Raw genomic sequence first — 25,796 nt, 5'->3', positions numbered from 1 at the left:
ATTTCTGACATCCGCCAGTCTGGATCCGGATCACCTCCAAAATTTTATGGAGTTTTCCATGCCCTAATATCTATAGCCCTGCTCCCACCGAATGATGAAGGATGAATAATTAGCCACGTAGCATTTTTTGTACGAATCCAGTTATTCAACAATCGTGGGAGAATAGTGGCTCTTAGATGCAGAATATTCGGTAAGGAGGTTCATCTCTGAGCGTGGCGCTAATTTCAAAAAGTTCAAAATTTAGCAACAACAGCATGGGGCAGTTTGTGTACAGGGTACTACGAGAATTTTAGAGGCATGTTTTTGGTGAGGATGAGGCTGTTAAAAGCCCATTATCTGAGCACCTGGCAGCTATGAGGACAGGACAGGCTATTTTGGCTCAGCCCTCTTGCACACTACAATCTCCCCTGCTTTGTGCACCGGACGCTGAATATAAAATAATTATTATGTAGCGGATTAATCATTTTATGTCAGTTTGGATATTGAAAACGCCTCTAATTGCTTCTGGAATCACAGAGGATCATTTCATTTGCAGCCTCTTTCCTGTCTCGCGCTCATCTGCTGAGGTGGAGAACATATTTGGAACAACCTAAAAGGTAATTATTTGAAATGTTTTTATTGTAATAGCTTGGTAAAACAGTTGCATGTTCATTCCTTCTTTATAAGCAGCTGTAAAAGTATGTTTATGATAGATTTAACATCTTGTTATAATGGATCAGATGTGGTGTGCTTTGTGTGCTCTGACGCAGTGAGCTCACAAAAGCAATTTTGCAGACAATAACGGACGAACACAAAGTTCAAAAGTTGGATCACTGCTGTCAAAATGACTGTAAAACCACAGAAGAAATAAAGCCAGCGAGAAGAAGCGCAGAGGCGACTGTCCAGGAACACGTGATTAGGTTCTAGCTGGTCTATGCATGCAGTTTTTTTTTTGTTTTTTGTTTTTTTTGAGAGGGGGGGGAGTCATCCACACAGTTGTGGGTGTATATAATTAAGGCAGCCACCTAGGGCTGCAGCTGTCAATCATTTTAGTAATTGAGTATTCAATCGATTATTCTGGTGATTTATTGAGTAATCGGATAAAAAGTACTTTTGCGTTTTTAAACAACAACCGTCCAGGGCTCTTCCTAAGCAATGCACCATCACACAGATTGTCAAATTTAGTGTATCCCTTTCTTTTTTCCTGGGTAATTGTTTATTTTTTCACATCTTTACAAGTTTTGGATCTTTCCGGGTGTCAAGAGCTCAGCCAAAGTTGGGCCAAAGTCTTGACATTTTGCTGAAATGGCAATGGGATATGGCTTTCTATTTTTTGTTTTCCCCAACTTGTAAAATTTAACCATTTTAAGTTATTTATTTATTTATTTTTTAAAGGTTGGTGGACTGGTTGCAGTCACTTTTATTATTATTATTATTTTATTTAAGTTACAGTGTTTGTGAAGCGTTGTGTGTTGGCCAAAAAAGCGAAAATTAAAAAAACTAAACACTCAGTCCGAGTCTCTGCAAAACACAGAAGAAAGAGTGGACTTTTGCTGAGAGGATCTTTCAGAAACTGTTTGTCAGTGTGGCTGGGGATGGATCTTTGACTCACCCTGTGTGAGCGAAGTGCTGAGCCCCTCACACTGGATAGGGAGAGACAGTAGCCAGCCGCCGGGCGATTAACCACTCCCCACGTAGAGCGGAGAGCAGGTAGCAGAGGAAAGTGTTTTTTTAAAAACAGACAAACACACTCCTTCGCTTTAAATGCGCAGTAAGCTATTTCAGATGGTCTTTTTCCTAAAAGGCTTTATTTTACTCTGTGTGCTGCATTGGAAAGCGGTAGCTTTTGTGCTAAATTGATTAGTGATTACACGGCTTAAGTGCATGTTCTAGTTGTCTTCTATTTTTTCTGGGGATGTTACAGTGCCACACACAGGCCTGCATATGTACTACAACATTAAATTAAGCTTCGAGGCACAGAATTTGCCTCAAACATTTTTTGTAATTGAATTATTCAAGTTACTCAACTAATCATTTCAGCCCTACAAGCCACCTCATTGTGGTGTCTTTTTTTTTTTTGGTCACAGATAGGGCTGAAACGATTAGTCGAGTAACTTGAATAAAAAAACCCCCAGAAGACTAGAGTATGCGCATAAGCCGTATAAGAGCTAATCAATGTTGCATCAATCGTCAGATAATCGATAGAATATTCTATTACTAAAATAATTGCTGCAGCCCTAGTCACAGAGAGCTGGGTGAGCGTGCAGAACTCATGCATTTAATGACTCTGGAACACAGATGAACTGCAGCCTGGCACATGGATGTGCACGCCGGCGGGACTGTGCAGGAGTGGCTTTTTTTTGGACTGCGTTTAGAAAATGTGACAACATCTTGTATGGATGCTGTGAATTGAAAACCCACATTTTAAATTGACCAAGTGTGGGAGGACTGGAGGTTTGGACCAAACCCATGCCTAAACGTGCACCAGTGCCGCGTTAGCATGGCGCTACATGGATCATATGCGGCAACATGAGCCATTCGAGGCTAGATGGGGCTCAAATGACAGGTCAGTCGTAGCTGATTAGACGCTGATACCTGGCACATGTGAGGTACTTAGAGGCACATAGAGCGCATATGTGATAAGATTTATATGTGAATCATTATTCGAATAATCACTGACAAATCCATACGTGGCTCATTATTCATGGCTTTATTATTCGATGGGACCAAGGCTTATCTGTGGTGCAAATTTGAATGAATGAATGAATGATTGAATTTATTCGGCACACACAGGTCCAGAATAACAAAAACTTACAACAAAAGAGATAAATAGTCCAACAGTGCACCCATGTGCCCGAAAGGGTGTAGGCAGAAGCAAAAGCTTGTAAATGCCTACCCCTTTAACCAAAATCAACAAGTATACATATGTATATAAAATTATACATATACCCATCATAACTACTACAAAGTATACATTGATCCATGAATTTGAATAAAAAATACACAAACATGCCAGCAGTAGTGCACAACACAACAGAATCCATAAACCTAGTTTAACATGCCATAGCAAGTAATCATTTAATTTTTATAGAGCCTTTTAAAACCAGTCAAACGACAGTGATTTTATATTATTTGGGCAATTATACCTTTAACGGAAATACAATGACTTTTTATAGTAGTTTAAATCTTTGGTTTCTGAAATAATAATGTTCCTCGTAAATTGTAACTGGGGTCCCTCATTTCAAACAGGTCCTGGACATGTTGTGGCAGAATCTTTCCAAAATTTCAAAATATGCAAATGGACAAACAAAGTATTTGGTGAGAATCCATGAAGTATTTTTGACGTATTCTTTCAAACCCTATATAAAGTGAAACTTGATCCAGAATCTGGATTTGGTTCCGGATCACCTCCAAAATTTGAGTTTTTCATGGCCTAATATGTATCTGTGTTGAAAATTTAGTTAAAATCCAGGCAGTAGTTTCAACGTAATCCTTCAAGCCTATATACAGTAGTGTTCAGAATAATAGTAGTGCTATGTGACTGAAAAGATTAATCCAGGTTTTTAGTATATTTCTTATTATTACATGGGAAAAGGTACTAGTAGATTCAGTAGATTCTCACAAATCCAACAAGACCAAGCATTCATGATATGCACACTCTTAAGGCTATGAAATTGGGCTATTAGTAAAAAAAAGTAGAAAAGGGGTTGTTCACAATAGTAGTAGTTTGACTAAAAAGTTGATTGGAGAGGGGAAAACTTAAACGCAGGTGCAAAAAAGTATAGGCTGTTCATCTACAATGATCTCCAATGCTTTAAAATGGACAAAAAAACAGAGACGCGTGGAAGAAAACGGAAAACAACCATCAAAATAGATAGAATAACCAGAATGGCAAAGGCTCACCCATTGATCAGCTCCAGGATGATCAAAGACAGTCTGGAGTTACCTGTAAGTGCTGTGACAGTTAGAAGATGCCTGTGTGAAGCTAATTTATTTGCAAGAATCCCCCGCAAAGTCCCTCTGTTAAATAAAAGACGTGCAGAAGAGGTTACAATTTGCCAAAGAACACATCAACTGGCCTAAAGAGAAATGGAGGAATATTTTGTGGACTGATGAGAGTAAAATTGTTCTTTTTGGGTCCAAGGGCCGCAGACAGTTTGTGAGATGACCCCCAAATTCTGAATTCAAGCCACAGTTCACAGTGAAGACTGAAGCATCATAATATGGGCATGGTTCTCCTACTATGGTGTTGGGCCTATATATTGCATACCAGGTATCATCCCACCCGGAAACCGAACATTCTTTGAATGTTCATTGAACGTTTGCATGAGAACATTTGCAAACATGGCATGAACACTGCACGAACATCATATGAACAAAGAATGAGGACAGGTAATGTTTGCATGCGAACATTCAATGAACATTATGCAAACATTCACAAATGTTCACAAACACCATATGAAAAGTTGCAGCAGAACATTAAATGAACATTTGTAGAATGTTCGAATGTGAACATTACCTGTCCTCATTCTTTGTTCATATGATGTTCGTGCAATGTTCTTGCTAAATTACCTACAATTTTTGTAATTGTTCCTGTTGAGAACAAAAAAATTAAGTAAAACAAACTTCATAAATGTTTTAAAATTCAATAGGTTTTATTCCAATAGTGACTTGCAATGTGGAATTCACATATAAAATCAACACTGCAGAAACTTTTGAAATCACTTAACTGATAATAGATTAAATGATGGAATTCATCTTTACAGAATTAAACATCATTGCTCAAAAAGCACAAAATGAAAAATTTTCAACTTTACAAAAGATTTCTTTTGTAAAGTTTTGTAAAGTTCTTTTGTAAAGCTACTCCAAAAAATGTTCAGACACAAGAATAAATCTTCTAGAAATAATTATGAAACCTAAAAAAAAAAAAAAAAAAAATCTATTGATCTACATACAACTGATAATACACATTTTAGGAGCAAAAATAAATTCAACTTAAACATAAATCACCGCTTGAAACAAAAACTACAACAATCTTTTAGACATCTACATACAATTAATAAAAATCATATTTAAGAGCAAAACTGCAGACAGTTTTAACACAAACATTACTATCAATAAATTCCCTGAGAAAATTCCTATGAAAAAATATTCTAAGTTTTTAATCACATAGATTTGAAGACTCAGTATGACAGTCAGATACAACAATGCAATTGAATACACCATTTTTAAGAGTGAAACTGAACAGTTTAACACAAACATATTACAATCAAATTTCCTGAGGAAATTCACATGATGAAAAAATATACAAAAATACAAAATTATTCATTTAAATTATGTTTGATCCCCAGAGAAAAGGTTTCTCTGGAAAATTAAATTTTATCAAAAATATTCCACGTACAATGCAATGTAAATGCTGCTGCTAATCTGCCCGTAAGCTTTGATATTGTAGAATATAAACACCCTCATATCATATAAAATACCCTCAGCCGTATGAGCAGACTTCTTAATAATTACTTAATTGGTATCCCAGTGTTAAGTGTAATGTAATAATAATAATAATAATAATATATATACATACATACATACATACATACATACATACAACCCCTGGCAAAAATTATGGAATCACCGGCCTCAGAGGATGTTCATTCAGTTGTTTAATTTTGTAGAAAAAAAGCAGATCACAGACATGACACAAAACTAAAGTCATTTCAAATGGCAACTTTCTGGCTTTAAGAAACACTATAAGAAATCAAGAAAAAAAAAGATTGTGGCAGTCAGATCAGATCTGCTCATTGACATTGACCCTATGCCATGACATTGACCCTATGTGTCTTTTTGCAAGGAATATTTTTGCAGTTTTTGCTCTATGGCAAGATGCATTATCATCTTGAAAAATGATTTCATCATCCCCAAACATCCTTTCAATTGTCCAAAATATCAACATAAACTTGTGCATTTATTGATGATGTAATGACAGCCATCTCCCCAGTGCCTTTACCTGACATGCAGCCCCATATCATCAATGACTGTGGAAATTTACATATTCTCTTCAGGCAGTCATCTTTATAAATCTCATTGGAAAGGCACCAAACAAAAGTTCCAGCATCATCACCTTGCCCAATGCAGATTCGAGGTTCATCACTGAATATGACTTTCATCCAGTCATCCACAGTCCACAATTGCTTTTCCTTAGCCCATTGTAACCTTGTTTTTTTCTGTTTAGGTGTCAATGATGCCTTTCGTTTAGCTTTTCTGTATGTAAATCCCATTTCCTTTAGGCGGTTTCTTACAGTTCGGTCACAGACGTTGACTCCAGTTTCCTCCCATTCGTTCCTCATTTGTTTTGTTGTACATTTTTCGATTTTTGAGACATATTGCTTTAAGTTTTCTGTCTTGACGCTTTGATGTCTTCCTTGGTCTACCAGTATGTTTGCCTTTAACAACCTTCCCATGTTGTTTGTATTTGGTCCAGAGTTTAGACACAGCTGACTGTGAACAACCAACATCTTTTGCAACATTGCGTGATGATTTACTCTCTTTTAAGAGTTTGATAATCCTCTCCTTTGTTTCAATTGACATCTCTCGTGTTGGAGCCATGATTCATGTCAGTCCACTTGGTGCAACAGCTCTCCAAGGTGTGTTCACTCCTTTTTAGATGCAGACTAACAAGCAGATCTGATATGATGCAGGTGTTAGTTTTGGGGATGAAAATTTACAGGGTGATTCCATAATTTTTTCCTCAGAATTGAGTGATTCCATATTTTTTTCCTCTGCTTGGTCTAAAAAAGTAACCATTACTGACTGCCACAATCTTTTTTTCTTTATTTCTTATAGTGTTTCTTAAAGCCAGAAAGTTGCCATTTGGAATGACTTTAGTTTTGTGTCATGTCTGTGATCTGCTTTTTTTCTACAAAATTAAACAACTGAATGAACATCCTCCGAGGCCGGTGATTCCATAATTTTTGCCAGGGGTTGTATATATACACACACACAGGTGGGGCCAAAAGTTTACATACCCTGGCAAAAGTTTTTTTGGCCATTTTTCAGAGAATATGAACGATAATACAAAAACTTTTTCGCTCATGGTTCGTGGTTGGGTGAGGCCATTTACTGGCAAACAACAGTGTTTACTCTTTTCAAATCATGACAACACAAACTACCCAAATGAACCTGATCAAAAGTTTACATACCCCTGTTCTTAATACCGTGTACTGCATGTCTTTTGTGGTAGTTGTGGACGAGGCTCTCCGAGGGTAAAGCTGCCACTGAATGTTTTGGACTTTATTTACATCAGTTATGAAGAAATACAAACAATGTGGCACTCTATGGTAAATCTGCATGGACAGTTCTGAAAAACTGAGTGACTGTGCAAGAAGAGTGAGGAAAGCCACCAAGTCACCCACACAACCCAGAAGAAGTTATAGGCTTACGAAGTCCCTTCGGCTGCTCCCTTGTTTGCATTCGGGGTCGCCACAGCAAATATGAGGTGGCTCTGCATGTTGAATTGGCACAGGTTTTACACCGGATGCCCTTCCTGATGCAACTCTACAGTACGTGGAGAAATGTGGCAGGGGTGGGATTTGAACCCGGAACCTTCTGCACTGAAACCAAGCGCATTAACTACTTGGCCACCACCCCTGTCTCTAACTGAGTGATGAAAGTGGGCCATGAAAACAAACAAACAAAAAAAAATAAATAAAAAACTTGAAAGATCTTGGCAAGGCCGTGCCGGGGTCTGGTGGTTGTCCCCCAGAAAAATGTGAAATCACAAATGCATTCTGGTTAGGGCTGTAGCTATCGATTATTTTAGTAGTCAAGTATTCTATCGATTATTCTGGGAATTAATCGATTAAAAAGTACTTTTGCGTTTTAAACAACATCAATAGTCCAGGGCTGTCCATAAGCAATGACACAATGTCACTGCGCCAAAGTGTTGGCAATTTGCTGAAATGGCAATGGGATGTGCCTTCTATTTTGTCTTCTCCAATTTGTAAAAATTAACCATTTAAGGTTTTTTTTTTTTTTTTTTTTTAAATAAAGGTTGATGGACTGGGTCCCTGCGTGATTTTTTCTATCCCTCTTTCTCGTCAGCAGATGCATTTCAGCTGGAGGCTGAACATGCAACATCGCAGTCAGGTTTTTATTATTATTATTTTATTTAAGTTACCGTGTTTGTGAAGTGGTGTGTGTTGCCCAAAAACGCAAAAATTAAAAAGTCACACACTCAGTGTGAGTCTGAGGTAAACACAGAAGAAAGAGTGGACTTGCCCGGTCTGAGAGCTCCTCACAATGGACAGAGAGACAGCAGCCAGCTGCCAGGTCAATAGTCCCTCCACGTAGAGCAGACGGTGTGTTTTTTAAAAATAGACAAACACACTGCTTTGCTTTAAATGCACAGTAAGTCTATTTCAGATGATCAGCGTGAACCATCTTTCTCTTAAAAGGCTTTATTTTACTCTCACGTTGGAAAGCGGTAGCTATCGTTGCTAATTTGATTAGCTGTTATGCTCGCCATTTTATTTTTTTTCTGCGGACGTTGCAGCGCCACACACAGGCCTAGCATATGTACTACAACGTTAAACAAAGCTTCGAGGCACAGAATTTGCCTCAATCATTTTTTGTAATCGAATTATTTGAGTTACTCTACTCATCGTTTCAGCACTAATTCTGATGCTTTCTCAGGTCTATTTACCGACCAAAAGAATCTCCAAAAATAAATAAATAAAATAATTTTTGTTTGGATAGATCACTTTTTCCACCCCAGATAAGGTGGTAAACCTCAGTAGTACAGCATAGAAGTCCTTCTGTTTCAAGTGTATGGTACCATAGACAGTATGCACACACTATTCAAATGAAACATTATGCAAGGGACATAGAAACTGAGTTTTTATAAAAGGAATTCTGTAACTTTATATCAGCAATAAATAAACATGTTTATTAAGTAACAGGGACTGTAAATTATTTATTTAAATAAGGAAAGTTAGTATATACACAACTTCATTACTGGCAGATTTTACTGTATTTTCAAATTATATCCCAAATAGAACAGAATATTTCTTGTCAGAAATTTTGAATATTTGCTTGCTGAATGTGAATTTTTAGAATCTACTGGCACAAGACACTGAACAATCTTATTTAACCATTATAATACAAATCTCAGGATAAGGATCAGGCTGATGTGAATCAACTGCAGGCACACACTCAACCCACTGATCAGATGGAGGATTCAGTGATTTAACAACTCTTAAGGCAGCCAGCGTGGCTGCTGTTGGGGAGACAAATCCGAAAATATTATCATAAACTTAACTTCATAAAGTCTCTTTCTGGGCACTGACATTACTTAAACTTTAATTGCATCAACACCTAAGAAAAGACAGAGTATATATTTTAGTCATGGTCATAAAAAGTTATGTATATTTTAAATTTATTTAACCAAATTAGTCCCTTTGAGATCGAGACCTCTTTTATAAGTGACCTGGACAATTATAAAGTTTCAAATTCACCCAACCTGCATGTCCTTGGAAGTGAGATGCCCACACACCTTATTGACACCTTTAGGCTTCTGGCTTAATATCAGAATAAATTAAAACATGGACAAAATATGAATTAGGCCGGTGCCTCTCTGTGGCTAACGTTAGCTCCGTGCTAGTCAAAAATGTGTTGGTTTGGTTCCCATTAGTCCATGTCTGGCATAATCAAGCTTCAAGCAAGTTCTGTCTTTTCGGGCTAAAATGGGATTGTGCTCACATCAGGTTCCATTACCTTAAAGTCTTTTGATAGTCACAGCGTCATGATGACTGTAGGAAGGCCACGGCATTTGAAGCTAGCTGCTAACTCGTGGTAGCTTTGTGTTGGTTTTCTGTGATTCAGTCGATGATCTTCCAGCATTAGTCTCCTCTTCTGCGCTCAGTGGTCTCTTAATCATAGTATAGAGACTGAACAGGCAAATTAACGTCTTGAACATAAACTTTTATTTGCCAAAAGAGAACGGAGAGCATGCAGCGCTGTTAGTTAGCTGTTAGCAGTTCTTCTTCTTCTCTTCTTTGTTAAACAGCGGGTTTTAACCCAACTCGGTGCACTACTGCCACCAACTGTTTGGTGGAGAACACTGCAAGCTTTTTTTTGTTTTGTTTTGTTTTTTTGTCTATGAGCTGTTTTATTTAAATGTCAATGTTTCCTGCTCATGCATGTTGAAAACATCATTTTGTAAATCAATTTTTAATAACTTTAATGTATTTTCCTTATTTCCAAAAATGCTAAAGATATGCTTTTAGAAAATTTGGCAAAATGTATGTAACTCAGTTCTGTGGGACTTCTGGATAATAAGCTGCCATTGCAATCTGTTTCCATAAAAAAACATATTTTTGGTAGCTGACAATCACAGTCTGTAGTTACGTAAATTATTTTGCAAAAATTAATATTCCAACTAAAAGAGTGCATGTTTATGCAAGTTGCCCCAAGACATGTTTCTGAGTTAGCTCTGTCAGTTTATCACAGTAATCTTGAAATTCTATATTCAGTAGGCCTGAATAAATCATAAATTGACAAATTATTGGTTACCATGGTAGCTAGAGTGTTTAAATAATTTCCTATTGTTCATTCTACCTATGATTGCACACATAATTTAAATGTAGTCCATCATTAACTTTCTGTAGGCAGTAAATGATATTTAATGTTTTCCTGTAATATGAAATTTTACAAAATTTTAGAATATATATACTTTTATTTAGAGGCAAGCTTTACACATACTACATGAACATTATGTGAATGTTCGCAAACACACTGAACATTAAGCATACATTCTACAAACATTTGATTGATTTTTGAAAATGTTTGCTTACGTTTGTCTAATGTTTGCTTCCATGCAGACATTAGACAAACATCACAAACATTATATGAATGTTCGCAAACTTGCTGAACAGTAAACAAACATTCTATGAACGTTTTTTTGACGTTTGCAAATGTTCGCTTCCGGGTGGGATGGATCAGTTTGGATATGTCATAATACTTGAAGAGGTCATGTTGCCTTATGCTGAAGAGGACATGCCCTTGAAATGGGTGTTTCAACAAGACAATGACCCCAAGCACACTAGTAAACAAGCAAAATCTTGGTTCCAAACCAACAAAATTAATGCCTCGCAGATGTGAAGAAATCATGAAAAACTGTGGTTATACAACTAAATACTAGTTTAGTGATTCACAGGATTGCTAAAAAAGCAGTTTGAACATAATAGTTTTGAGTTTGTAGCATCAACAGCAGATGCAACTATTATTGTGAACACCCCCTTTTCTACTTTTTTTTTTTTTTACTAATAGCCCAGTTTCATAGCCTTAAGAGTGTGCATATCATGAATGCTTGGTATTGTTGGATTTGTGAGAATCTACTGTATCTACTGGTACCTCATTTCCCATGTAACAATAACAAATATACTCAAAACCTGGATTAATCTTTTTAGTCACATAGCACTACTATTATTCTGAACACTACTGTAAAGTAAAACTTCATCCAGAATCCAGATCACCTCCAAAGTTTAATGGATCCTTCCATGGCCTAATATCTATCTGTGGTGAAAATTTTGTTAAATTCCCTTCCAAACCACCACTGTGGTGGTATGTTTACATATGTATGTAAACATACCACTGTCCCAGCTTTTTTGAAATGTGTTGCAGGCATCCATTCCAAAATGAGCAAATATTTGCACAAAAACAATAAAGTTTATCAGTTTGTCTTTGTGGTGTATTTAATTGAATATAGGTTGAAGAGGATTTGCAAATCATTGTATTCTGTTTTTATTTACATTTTACACAACGTCCCAACTTCATTGGAATTGGGGTTGTATGAAAAACAGAAACATATAAATCAATCTATATTATAATAGCCAACTGTGTGTGTGTGTGTATATAAGGGCTGCCACGATTGGTTGACTCGTCACGATTACGTCGACTATCAAAATCGCTGGCAACTAATTTAATAGACAAAATTGTTTATTTTTTTAAGCTTTGTTTTTCTCTCAAAGCTGCCGCTGTACCTTCCGCTGCCTTTCTGTCCTTGGTGCACATGTGCAGTAGTGGTTATCGGGGTCAGCCGTGATGTCGCCGGAAAAGTTATGCCCAAACAATATCATGGCTAACCAACAACAAAGCTCAAACGTTTGGGAGCATTTTAACTAAATTCAAGAGAAAAACGTGCAATGCAAAATCTGCAAGGCAGACTTCTTTAGATGACTTCTTCTAGTTCATTCATCAGAAATGTCATCCCTTCTTTCAAGCATCTCACTGAAGGCATCAGTCACTCTGCCATAGGTATTCCAGACCTGACATGCTGTTTTCTTGTTAATTCCCCTGAAGAAAACAGTGTTGAACCCACTGAAGTTATGAATGGCCACAAGCCACCTGGATTTATCTGGGCCAAGACTACCAGCAATTTCATGCACAGGAAGGAAGCCCTGGTTCTTACCAGTGCCAAACCAGACCCACAGGGTAACATTTAGCTGTTGCACAACAGAGACTGCAAGGACAACAGCATCTGTGTCTGTGGTGCGGACTAACACAGTTGACATCTGTTCATCATGAACTTCATTAGCCATATGTGCGAAAATCTTACTGTCTGCCCCTTCATGATTACAAGGGGACAAAATGTGTATGTCATAGGCATGGAGGCAGGCAACTGACTCGTCCTTGGTAGTGATAACTTGCTTTGGTGAAGCAGTGGTCATTACGTGTTCAGCAAGGTAACTGAAGAGTTCTGATTTGTTATCATCATCTCTCAGGAAAGACTGCCACTCACATGGAATGTGGTTTTCAACTCTTCTGCACACACCATGACCACAGGACATCCTGGTGCCTAATTTCAGAGAATTTTGAATGTGCTCATCCCATACAATGCCTACTCTCTGGGAGTGGTTCAGGTGTGACTAAATATAGGGCAAGAACACACTAAGCGAAGCAGTAGTCCGAGAAAGTACGACGTGCAGATGTGAGAGTGAGCATGTGAACTACAGCCGCTCTGTCCAGAATGATTACATCAGTCTTTGGGACAGTGTCATGACTTCTACTGTGCTCCTCAAGACAGGCAAGGAGTCCAGACTTCTAGCCAGTGTAGTGTGTACTATCACTGGACAGGGATGGTGGGTAAGGCAAGTTCTCATAGCTGAAGAAATTGTCCAGATCGCCAACTCTGATTTGGCAAAAGATAAAGAGCCACAAAAACAGTGACCAGTCTAGGGCTGAAACGATTAGTCAAGTAATTTGAATAATTCGATTACAAAAGATGTTTGAGGCAAATTCTGTGCCTCGAAGCTTCGTTTAACGTTGTAGTACATATGCTAGGTCTGTGTGTGGCGCGGTAACGTCCCCAGAAAAACAAACAGAAGAAGACTAGAGCATGAATGAGCCGTGTAAGTGCTAATCAAATTAGCACAATAGCTACACTGTAAAAAAAAAAGAGTCAAATTTACGGTAGAATACCGGCAGCTGTGGTTGCCAGGAATTTACCGCAAAAAATATGGGGAATCCGTACAAGACAAAACGGTATGTCGGTAAGGTAACCGTAAATTTTACGGTAGAGAATATATTTTTCCACTGGAAATCATTGTATAAAAAACAAATATTGTAACACCATTATACTGTAATTTTCTGTAAAAAAATAATGATTTCCATACATTTTTACAGTTAGCAGCTGTAAAAACTACAGTTATAGTACAGTCCTTTTGACGGTAATTTGTTGTTAATTTAACAGGAATACAATAAACCCTGTTATGGTAAATAACTGTAAAAATGACAGAAATATGGTAAACCTTATTAAAGTCTACGTCAATGAAAAATACGGCAAAATTGTAAAATAAATTACATTTTATTTTGACCAGTTAAATTTCACGGTAAATTCCTGGCAACCACAGCTGCCGGTATTTTACCATTACAAATGCAGTGCAATACATGAGAAACACAAGTGGTATACCGTAGATTTTACATTACAGATTATCACTAAGAATTAGCAAAAAATGTTTCATAATATCAGTATTACAGACTGAACAGATCATATTAATTGTCTGTATACCCACAAAGTAGCGCAGATCTTGAGAATACAGAATGTCCATATAAATGACTAGTTGTCCAAGGTGGAATGAATAAACTGAAACAAATGTCACTTGCCCCTGACTGATCAAGAGTAATGAGTCGCTGAGTCCGGCCTTGGTTCAGGAAAGCACTCACATGGAGTGGAGTTTCAAATGCACATGATGATGTACATACAAGCTCTGCTGGAGGACTCGACAGTTGTCCATCAGGTGTTCACTTTGAACTGGTAGGATCCTCTCTGCAGCAAAAAATGGACACATTTTTAAAAGTTTGATCAGTGCAGTGCCCAGAGACTAACAAAAACTTAAGTCAAAATATGCTGCCATGATACATGATTCTTTAACCCTCAGGGGATATCAGGGACATTTTTGTCCTTTCAGGCAAAATTTTGCTCAAAATTTAGCCCTAACTTTCATTGTGTTACTCCATATGGAATGTTTTTTTGTAGAAAGGTTTTCTTAAAGAATATGCCTCAAATTCAAATTTGAACTTTTTTTCAGAGGTCAATGGTTAACTGAGGCCAAATTTACAACCCTTTGCAGACATGATGTCCTTGCCCAAAACTGCTATAAAAACAGAATCAATTATTTTTTATTCTTTTTATTGCTCAAATCATTCAATCAACTTCAGTCCCAATTAAAACTACTAAATATTCAATTATTTATCGTAACTCTTTAAATGCCAATTTTATTAAATGATAAATATAATCATGCATTCAATGATTTTTGGGTTACACTTTTGAGAGGAAATACTAAAATTTGTCTCTTTCACTGTAAACCATGAGATGGGACATTTTTCCCATCGTCTATCTATGGATAAACCCTAGTGATTTCTTAATGGTAAAAACAAATATGAATGTAGTATAGCAGTGCCATTTTCCACTTTGCCTGAAATCAGTTTTAAATCAGCACTGGATGTATCAATATAAACATTTATTGCCCATGTTGCAACTGCTTTGTAAATCACAATCATCACTCAGAATCACAATGAACATTAGAAGATAAGGGATAGAGAGCTCAACACTGAAGTTAACAAGCAGTTTTAAGCATTTTTAGGCGAGGACATTTACGAGGTCTGTTAGAAAAGTATCGGACCTTTTTATTTTTTTCAAAAACCATATGGATTTGAATCACATGTGATTGCATCAGCCAAGCTTGAACCTTCGTGCGCATGCGTGAGTTTTTTCACGCCTGTCGGTTGCGTCATTCGCCTGTGGGCAGGCTTTGAGTGAGCACTGGTCCACCCCTCTCGTCGTTTTTTCATTGTGAGAAGAATGTCTGAAGGACTGCCGTTTTGTTGCATTAAAATTTTTTCAGAAACTCTGCCAGACAACCAGCTGGAGACCATTTCGAAGATTGGCTGATGCAATCACACGTGATTCAAATCCATATGGTTTTTGAAAAAAAATAAAAAGGTCCGATACTTTTCTAACAGACCTCGTATATCCTCTGATGACCTCAAAGGGTCGTACAATATGAATCTGACTCTGCGACAAAAATAAAAACAATGCATGATTTTTTTTAACCAGTTGTAAGTATATTTAAGTGTGATGTAAAAAAACTTCCCTCTATCATTTCTTATATTTAACCCATTTTTGTAGTTTCTTTCATGATGAAAACAGTGTCACCATGACGATTCTGTCTTTTTGCTTGCTCTTGCTTGCCTCTACTGGTGGTTGGCTCTCACTGCAGTATTGTATCACTTCCTGTTCCGGAGCACAGTGGTGTTTTGCTGTAGCTGTTAGCTGTTTAATCTGCGCAGTTAGATTGATCTAGTTATCTAGATAACGATTTGTTTCCCAGTGTAATCTTCACGTGCCTTAACTAAAGCACTCCTTCTGCTGAATCACCTCTAAATTATTTACACATTATTCACTTTGCGTGTTTTTAGGAATCCGCTAGCTTAGCGCAGCTACTAGCTCTTAGCCGATTTAGCGTGGCGGCTTCTCCTGTCTCTCCCGCACTTTTCTGCTCTGGGTGTGAAATGTTTAGTTATTCCTCGGCCTCCTTTAGCAGTAACGGTACTTGTAATAAGTGTAGCTTATTCATAGCTTTGGAGGCCAGGCTGGGCGAATTGGAGACTCGGCTCCGCAACGTGGAAAATTCTACAGCTAGCCAGGCCCCTGTAGTCGGTGCGGACCAACGTAGCTTAGCCGCCGTTAGTTCCCCTCTGGCAGATCCCGAGCAGCCGGGAAAGCAGGCCGACTGGGTGACTGTGAGGAGGAAGCGTAACCCTAAACAGAAGCCCCGTGTACACCGCCAACCCGTTCACATTTCTAACCGTTTTTCCCCACTCGACGACACACCCGCAGAGGATCAAACTCTGGTTATTGGCGACTCTGTTTTGAGAAATGTGAAGTTAGCGACACCAGCAACCATAGTCAATTGTCTTCCGGGGGCCAGAGCAGGCGACATTGAAGGAAATTTGAAACTGCTGGCTAAGGCTAAGCGTAAATTTGGTAAGATTGTAATTCACGTCAGCAGTAATGACACCCGGTTATGCCAATCGGAGGTCACTAAAATTAACATTGAATCGGTGTGTAACTTTGCAAAAACAATGTCGGACTCTGTAGTTTTCTCTGGGCCCCTCCCCAATCGGACCGGGAGTGACATGTTTAGCCGCATGTTCTCCTTGAATTGCTGGCTGTCTGAGTGGTGTCCAAAAAATGAGGTGGGCTTCATAGATAATTGGCAAAGCTTCTGGGGAAAACCTGGTCTTGTTAGGAGAGACGGCATCCATCCCACTTTGGATGGAGCAGCTCTCATTTCTAGAAATCTGGCCAATTTTCTTAAATCCTCCAAACCGTGACTATCCAGGGTTGGGACCAGGAAGCAGAGTTGTAGTCTTACACACCTCTCTGCAGCTTCTCTCCCCCTGCCATCCCCTCATTACCCCATCCCCGTAGAGACGGTGTCTGCTCCCAGACCACCAATAACCAGCAAAAATCAATTTAAGCATAAAAATTCAAAAAGAAAAAATAATATGGCACCTTCAACTGCACCACAGACTAAAACAGTTAAATGTGGTCTATTAAACATTAGGTCTCTCTCTTCTAAGTCCCTGTTGGTAAATGATATAATAATTGATCAACATATTGATTTATTCTGCCTTACAGAAACCTGGTTACAGCAGGATGAATATGTTAGTTTAAATGAGTCAACACCCCCGAGTCACACTAACTGTCAGAATGCTCGTAGCACGGGCCGAGGCGGAGGATTAGCAGCAATCTTCCATTCCAGCTTATTAATTAATCAAAAACCCAGACAGAGCTTTAATTCATTTGAAAGCTTGACTCTTAGTCTTGTCCATCCAAATTGGAAGTCCCAAAAACCAGTTTTATTTGTTATTATCTATCGTCCACCTGGTCGTTACTGTGAGTTTCTCTGTGAATTTTCAGACCTTTTGTCTGACTTAGTGCTTAGCTCAGATAAGATAATTATAGTGGGCGATTTTAACATCCACACAGATGCTGAGAATGACAGCCTCAACACTGCATTTAATCTATTATTAGACTCTATTGGCTTTGCTCAAAATGTAAATGAGTCCACCCACCACTTTAATCATATCTTAGATCTTGTTCTGACTTATGGTATGGAAATAGAAGACTTAACAGTATTCCCTGAAAACTCCCTTCTGTCTGATCATTTCTTAATAACATTTACATTTACTCTGATGGACTACCCAGCAGTGGGGAATAAGTTTCATTACACTAGAAGTCTTTCAGAAAGCGCTGTAACTAGGTTTAAGGATATGATTCCTTCTTTATGTTCTCTAATGCCATATACCAACACAGTGCAGAGTAGCTACCTAAACTCTGTAAGTGAGATAGAGTATCTCGTCAATAGTTTTACATCCTCATTGAAGACAACTTTGGATGCTGTAGCTCCTCTGAAAAAGAGAGCTTTAAATCAGAAGTGCCTGACTCCGTGGTATAACTCACAAACTCGTAGCTTAAAGCAGATAACCCGTAAGTTGGAGAGGAAATGGCGTCTCACTAATTTAGAAGATCTTCACTTAGCCAGGAAAAAGAGTCTGTTGCTCTATAAAAAAGCCCTCCGTAAAAGTAGGACATCTTTCTACTCATCACTAATTGAAGAAAATAAGAACAACCCCAGGTTTCTTTTCAGCACTGTAGCCAGGCTGACAAAGAGTCAATCTTTATTAGTTGGCTATGTACCACAGGCTTTTAAGGTGGCAGTAATTAAACCATTACTTAAAAAGCCATCACTTGACCCAGCTATCTTAGCTAATTATAGGCCAATCTCCAACCTTCCTTTTCTCTCAAAAATTCTTGAAAGGGTAGTTGTAAAACAGCTAACTGACCATCTGCAGAGGAATGGTCTATTTGAAGAGTTTCAGTCAGGTTTTAGAATTCATCATAGTACAGAAACAGCATTAGTGAAGGTTACAAATGATCTTCTTATGGCCTCGGACAGTTGACTCATCTCTGTGCTTGTTCTGTTAGACCTCAGTGCTGCTTTTGATACTGTTGACCATAAAATTTTATTACAGAGATTAGAGCATGCCATAGGTATTAAAGGCACTGCGCTGCGGTGGTTTGAATCATACTTGTCTAATAGATTACAATTTGTTCATGTAAATGGGGAATCTTCTTCACAGACTAAAGTTAATTATGGGGTTCCACAAGGTTCTGTGCTAGGACCAATTTTATTCACTTTATACATGCTTCCCTTAGGCAGTATTATTAGACGGTATTGCTTAAATTTTCATTGTTACGCAGATGATACCCAGCTTTATCTATCCATGAAGCCAGAGGACACACACCAATTAGCTAAACTGCAGGATTGTCTTACAGACATAAAGACATGGATGACCTCTAATTTCTTGCTTTTAAACTCAGATAAAACTGAAGTTATTGTACTTGGCCCCACAAATCTTAGAAACATGGTGTCTAACCAGATCCTTACTCTGGATGGCATTACCCTGATCTCTAGTAATACTGTGAGAAATCTTGGAGTCATTTTTGATCAGGATATGTCATTCAAAGCGCATATTAAACAAATATGTAGGACTGCTTTTTTGCATTTACGCAATATCTCTAAAATTAGAAAGGTCTTGTCTCAGAGTGATGCTGAAAAACTCATGCATTTATTTCCTCTAGGCTGGACTATTGTAATTCATTATTATCAGGTTGTCCTAAAAGTTCCCTAAAAAGCCTTCAGTTAATTCAAAATGCTGCAGCTAGAGTACTAACGGGGACTAGAAGGAGAGAGCATATCTCACCCATATTGGCCTCTCTTCATTGGCTTCCTGTTAATTCTAGAATAGAATTTAAAATTCTTCTTCTTACTTATAAGGTTTTGAATAATCAGGTCCCATCTTATCTTAGGGACCTCGTAGTACCATATCACCCCAATAGAGCGCTTCGCTCTCAGACTGCAGGCTTACTTGTAGTTCCTAGGGTTTGTAAGAGTAGAATGGGAGGCAGAGCCTTCAGCTTTCAGGCTCCTCTCCTGTGGAACCAGCTCCCAATTCAGATCAGGGAGACAGACACCCTCTCTACTTTTAAGATTAGGCTTAAAACTTTCCTTTTTGCTAAAGCTTATAGTTAGGGCTGGATCAGGTGACCCTGAACCATCCCTTAGTTATGCTGCTATAGACGTAGACTGCTGGGGGGTTCCCATGATGCACTGTTTCTTTCTCTTTTTGCTCTGTATGCACCACTCTGCATTTAATCATTAGTGATTGATCTCTGCTCCCCTCCACAGCATGTCTTTTTCCTGGTTCTCTCCCTCAGCCCCAACCAGTCCCAGCAGAAGACTGCCCCTCCCTGAGCCTGGTTCTGCTGGAGGTTTCTTCCTGTTAAAAGGGAGTTTTTCCTTCCCACTGTAGCCAAGTGCTTGCTCACAGGGGGTCGTTTTGACCGTTGGGGTTTTACATAATTATTGTATGGCCTTGCCTTACAATATAAAGCGCCTTGGGGCAACTGTTTGTTGTGATTTGGCGCTATATAAAAAAAAAAAATGATTGATTGATTGATTGATTGGCCATGTAATTACATTGGAATTTAAAGGGTTAAAATAAATAATTAAATATTTGGCAGTTTGGATTAGGACTGAAGTTAATTGAATGATCTGAGCAAATAATTAACAAAAAATATTAACATTAATATTAACAAATATTAATTTATTAATATTAAATATTACATTTTTATAGCAGTCTTGAGCGAGGACATTAATGTCCTCTGATAACCTCAAAAGGGTCATAAATTATAGCAACCCACAAGAGTTAAGTTTGCCGGTCTGAAATCCATTCACATAAAAGTGATACATAGACTCAACGCAACCCAAAACACAATAACTGTTATTTGGAAAACAGTGTATCAAGGTTTACTATTAATTTATCATGGAACTTGAAGTTAATGATTCGATAAGGTGGTTAAAAAGATCTAGTTACTGTCATTAAATCTATATTTTATACTGTTAGTTTCCTTTATTGTATGAAACTGCACACCTGAACAATGAACGTGAGACAGATTGAAGTTTGCGTTTTCTGTCTGCCTTTTGCTATAGTGAACAAAATCACTGATTACCTCTTAGTAAATCTCCAGGTGAAGACTTGACTGAAGACAGGTGACTCTCATACAGACATGGTGCCATGTAAAGGGAAACCAAAAAATCCCAATCATCTCCACTTGAACACTCACAAGTTCACAATGGGGGTTTCACTGTGGACTGACTTGATCCCTTCTGCATGTGGAAGAAAACAAAAACAACAAAAAGTGAATACAGCAATAAATATTCATACTATGACAATGAGGTTTCTTTTTCATTTCTGAGGGAGTTTTTCCTTAACACTGTCACCTGTGTGCTTGCTCTAGGTTGGTAAGGTTAGACCTTACTTGTGTGAAGTGCCTTGAGGCAACCCGATTGCGATTTGGCGCTATATGAATGAAATTAATTATTATTATGACAATAATAATGAGGCAAGAAATTACTATACTGAAAAGAGCATTTCAGCCAACAGCTGAACTGACAGTTCAGCTTTTGACTGTTATTTTTCAAGTAACTGTTTATTTAGATAAGCCTTTATGCAATGACATGATGATTTTCAGCTGTTCACTTTAGGCTGGGGTTTATACAAACTACTTGACAAATGTTTTTTCTGGTATACGTTAATTAATACAAATCATTTGCATGCCTAACCCTCATACATGATAGCAGAAAGTCCTTAATTCCTGAAAAGGGGACATTTTTGTCCCCTTCTAAAACCTCCTGAAATACGCTATGCTATTTTTTCCATTTTCTTCTCATAAATATTTGAATCCACTTCAGTCTTTTTCATAACAAAGCTTTTACTTATTACCACAAAATATAGCCCTTTAAATGCAGTGCATGTGATTCAATTACTCAAAAGTAAAAATAAAAATCACAATTATATTGGAAAAATTTAAAAATTCAATGTAAGGTGAAATGGAAGGAACAGCTCCCATAGACATCCATTATAACAAAGGACTGTAATAATCCCCTCCTTAAAAAAAAAAAATCTACTTTGAATTTCATACATTGAACATACAGGCATATAACATCAATAAAAATTAACACTTAAATAGTTCAAACTGGCATCTAAAGGGTTAAATTTTCAAATTTGGTCGTTATTACCAGGACTGAAGTGGATTAAATTATTTACAAAGAAAAAGGTCTTTCAAAACATTAACATAATATTTTAATACATTTTAGAAGGGGGTTCAATTGTCCCCTTTAAGGCTTTGCGTAAATATTGTTTGCTACACAGTGAAGACAGATGTAACATATCCATCCATCCATCCATCCATCCATTTTCTTGCGCTTTATCCGGAGTCGGGTCGCGGGGGCAGCAGCTCAAGCAAAGCCGACCAGATGTAACATATGATGTGTTTAAAATATGATAATTAGTTAAAAAATACACACCTGTTCCAAATATGGTGAGGAACTTCAAAAGTCAGATATGAGGGTTAAATGTATTATGTTTTTTTGCTTGTCTGTGGGGTTTTTTTTTTTTTTTTTATAAGAGATAAATTGTTTTTTGTAATAAGTCTAGCTGGATGTTTTCAACAATTCAGTGAGGAAAGATACTGTGAAAGAGTTAAGCAAATGTCAAAATAGTCAAACAAAAATCTACCTACTGGTACAAAAAGCACCTTTGAACCACAGGAACAAGTGAATTTTTTTTTTTTTTACTTGACTAAAACAGAGGGACCTCTAATAAGCATCCTCATCAAAACAGCAAAATGTGAAAGAAAGAAAGAACAAGTTAAATGTTTTCTTTGTAAAACAAGAAAATAAATGGCAGGTTTCAAATGATTCCAGATTGTTGAGGGACTCTTGGGGGCAAATAACCAAGCTAGGCAATGGATGGCAGAAACTGAGACAAAGAATAAAAAGAGATTTCCATCTTACACATAATTTGGGTTTTAGCGAAATGAGCAAAGCAGTTTAAGGCAGAACAACTGTGCCTAAAATGAACAGACTGCATATTACAATCATATGGCTAAAGTCCCATTCAATAACATTAAAAGCTAATCTATCTAAGAGGCCAACATACTAAAATAAGTACTAAATACTTAAACACTTTAAATATTACATTAAAATGCATACCAAAATTATCCAGCCAAGGTTTGATTCCATCTTCAGCACATTTTTTTGTCTGTCATCTTCTTGACACTGGTTTGCCTGCCACTCTCCTATGATGTTGACAAAAACAGAGCTATGTTGTAAACAGATGGAGAAAAACATTTTAGAATGTTGTTTTTAAAAATAACAGTTTTATACAACTTGAAATCTTACCATTTCCTGAGAGTCACTGGGCCTTTGAATTATTTCCTTAAGATTGCAGTTCAAATTCAGTGCTTGAAAAGTGAAAGAACAAGACACTTAACTTTTGCTCATAATAAAAGACTAAATAAGATTTAGACAGCTTAGACAGTTTTGGACCACTGTTTAAAATACCAGAGCTCTGCGTGTACTTTACTAACCTTCAAGGAGATTCTCAGGTCTTAGTTGTGTTGCCATCCAGTCAGCCTCAACGCACTTAAACAACGTGGCTCATTCCTATGAAGTTTACAATAAAGCACATAGCCCCGTAATGATTGCACTGCCTTGCCACAGAAATTACAGCTCAGTATGTCTTCATGCAACAGCTATTTTGCCAACTTAGCACATTCAAGACTGGAAAACGTTGTACTCACGTCGCAAATCAGTTTTAAACAGCCAGAGTGTTGAACATCTCCGAAGACGCTCTGTAATGGCGCTGGCGGTGAGTTCAAATTTGGCGGTCAGGCGAAGCTGGGTCAAAGTGATCCATAACTCCGTCAGGTGGATAAAAGTTTTTTTTAAAGAGTACAGCGTGCTAAAAGAAAATCACTTTATGCATTCAAATTTCGAGTGCTAAGCAACTTCCACAGCGAAATATGCAAAACGTTGTTTCTTCTTCTTCTTTAAATCTGTTTCGAGAGGCTACACGGTACACGCTTGCGCAGTGCTGCCCCCATCCATTAGACTACCGCACTTGCAGTTTTTGAGAAAATGGATGTTAAAGAGGGGTTTTCAGACAGAATTAGAAAGATGCCACATTTTGAACATTGTACTCCTTTTCACTTTATTAGCCCCAAAAGGCACAATAAACATATAAAGTACAACAGTAAATGGTCAGATATATCTAAATATTCATATAGTTGATATCTAGCTACATAAAATTAGAATAAATCAACAAAAAAAGTCTGTACAGTAGCATTAAAATACTGGTGCAGCACTATGCCAAAGTGAATTATCAGTACTGTAGAAATTTTGAGAAAAAATATTTTATAGAAACACTAAATTGAGGACGACAGGACACAGGACGACAACCGAGATTTGAAAGGACCAGTTTATCAGAACACTCCGGAGGCAGCCTGTTCGGCGCCGTCAACAGCCTTGTCCGACAATCCTGGAGGGGGGAGGGAACAGCCCTGCGCAGTCTGAGCAGTCCTGGACAGTTCTAACACAGTTAACGTCAGAGCTGGAGAAGCTGAGGGGGGGGGGGGGGAGAGACCAGGGAGCGAAGCTTAAGTGTTGATCTTCTGAGGAGGTTTTTATCACAGCGACCTTGAAGTGCAGCTGTATTTGGGGAAGCCAAATGAATAGCCAGATTAGCAGACGCCTGAAAGATTCCACAGTTCTGAGAACAGAGTGGCTCTCAATGCATCTGAATGTAGAATGTGGTCTTCACAGACGGTCATAGCGGGTTTCCAGGGCTGCGATCTTGCTCGAGATGTTTTCCAACGCACGGTTAACCCCCGCCGACTGCGCAGCCACTGCCTTCCCAATCGAATCAATCATATAGGGCAGCCTGGAAGGACCAATCAAAGCTGCTTCCACTTTCTTGATTTTCCGGTAAACCAGCAGAGTGCCCGCACCACACATCAGAAAGCCGGTCACCACCAAGCCGAATATGTACACATCTTCGACGTCCTCCACAGAAAGCATGTAAAGGCACATGACCTGCTATCTCCTCCATGAGTCCATCACGTAACCCATCACATGCGTCCCAGCAGGACAGGTCGGGTCCTCCGTTCCCGAATGTCTTGTAGAAAAAATAGTGTCAATTGCATTCAGAGACCACTTTAACAGATCCATTTTTGTCGTTTCCAGAAGAGCAAAGCTGCAGCCTCACAGACGACACGCCACAGAAGCAGGAAAGATAAGGAGGAAGGGAGAAGAGAAAAGTGCGTCCGTCTCGGTCGAGTGCAAGCTGGCAAAAAAAAAAAAAAAAAAATACTTTTGTCCCTATTTGATGTTTATTTGTTTTAAATACAATTTTACATGTAGCTGCCGGACTACTTTGTTTCTTGTTTTTGCAGCTGTTGCAAGATTACCTTTATTTTTATTTATTTATTTATTTTTTTGGGCGGTGTTGCTTGTTGCTTGGGGTCACTACAGCAGATCTGGTACAGATATGCATTGGGATGACACAAATTTTTATCCTGACATAACTCTAGTTCCACATAGATAATCCTGTTGCCAACTCCTGTTGTTCCCAAGCAGTCTCCCAGCCACGTAACTAATCAGGACTTACTCTGCTTCATTTGTGAAAACCTGAGACTTCAGGTTATCTGATCAAATTCTCACATGGGTTTGAAGAACTCAGTAAACCAGCTTAGAGTTGGTACCTTGCATCTTGATGGGTATGATATAGCAGTCTGGGTTTGTGGTTTAGTTTATAGATCTTTATTTACTAGCGTTAGTTGTAAGTAATTATGACATTTTCTGTAGAAAAAAAGGTCTCTGGTTAGACTTCAGGGGGGCTTGTCTCACTCTAGAAAATAAAAGGCCCCTGTTGAATTCACTCTTGGATTACACATCTTTATGGTTTGTAGAGCAGCTTTACATGGAGCAAGTAGGGGGAAATTGATAGGAAAAGACTAATGTAGCAGAAGACGTAGGAACTTACTGGTGTTTTGTATTACAGGAGATTATCTTTTTGCTCTGTGGCATCTGGCTGGTGCCACAATGTCTAGCTGGCCAAGAAGTAGCAAACCCATTCCACATTTTTGGTGAAGGAGAGCAATGTCCTGCCTCGAGGCAGCCTATCGTTGCTAGTAATTATACATGCCAGAACTCCCAGGATGCTATGTGTAATTATGAAGTTTTGCATGCAGCAGAATTAGTTGGAGTAAGAAAAGACAGAGGTAATAATAATAATAATAAAAAAGCCTGGCTCCTGACTTCAGGGGCCTGCACCTCGTCATAGTGAATAAA

At 38.1% G+C, this 25,796-nt stretch overlaps 1 protein-coding gene across 1 annotated transcript in view; it reads left to right on the top strand.

Annotated features, from left to right (window-relative positions):
• The window catches only part of tex264a (testis expressed 264, ER-phagy receptor a), a 314,175-nt gene that overhangs the window by 43,729 nt on the left and 244,650 nt on the right, over nucleotides 1–25,796 (top strand). The gene's annotated exons all lie outside the window — the stretch shown is intronic.

The sequence above is a fragment of the Thalassophryne amazonica genome, chromosome 3, assembly GCF_902500255.1.
Source record: "Thalassophryne amazonica chromosome 3, fThaAma1.1, whole genome shotgun sequence".
In the NCBI taxonomy this organism is placed as follows: domain Eukaryota; kingdom Metazoa; phylum Chordata; class Actinopteri; order Batrachoidiformes; family Batrachoididae; genus Thalassophryne; species Thalassophryne amazonica.
This window is presented reverse-complemented; position numbering and strand designations above follow the sequence as displayed.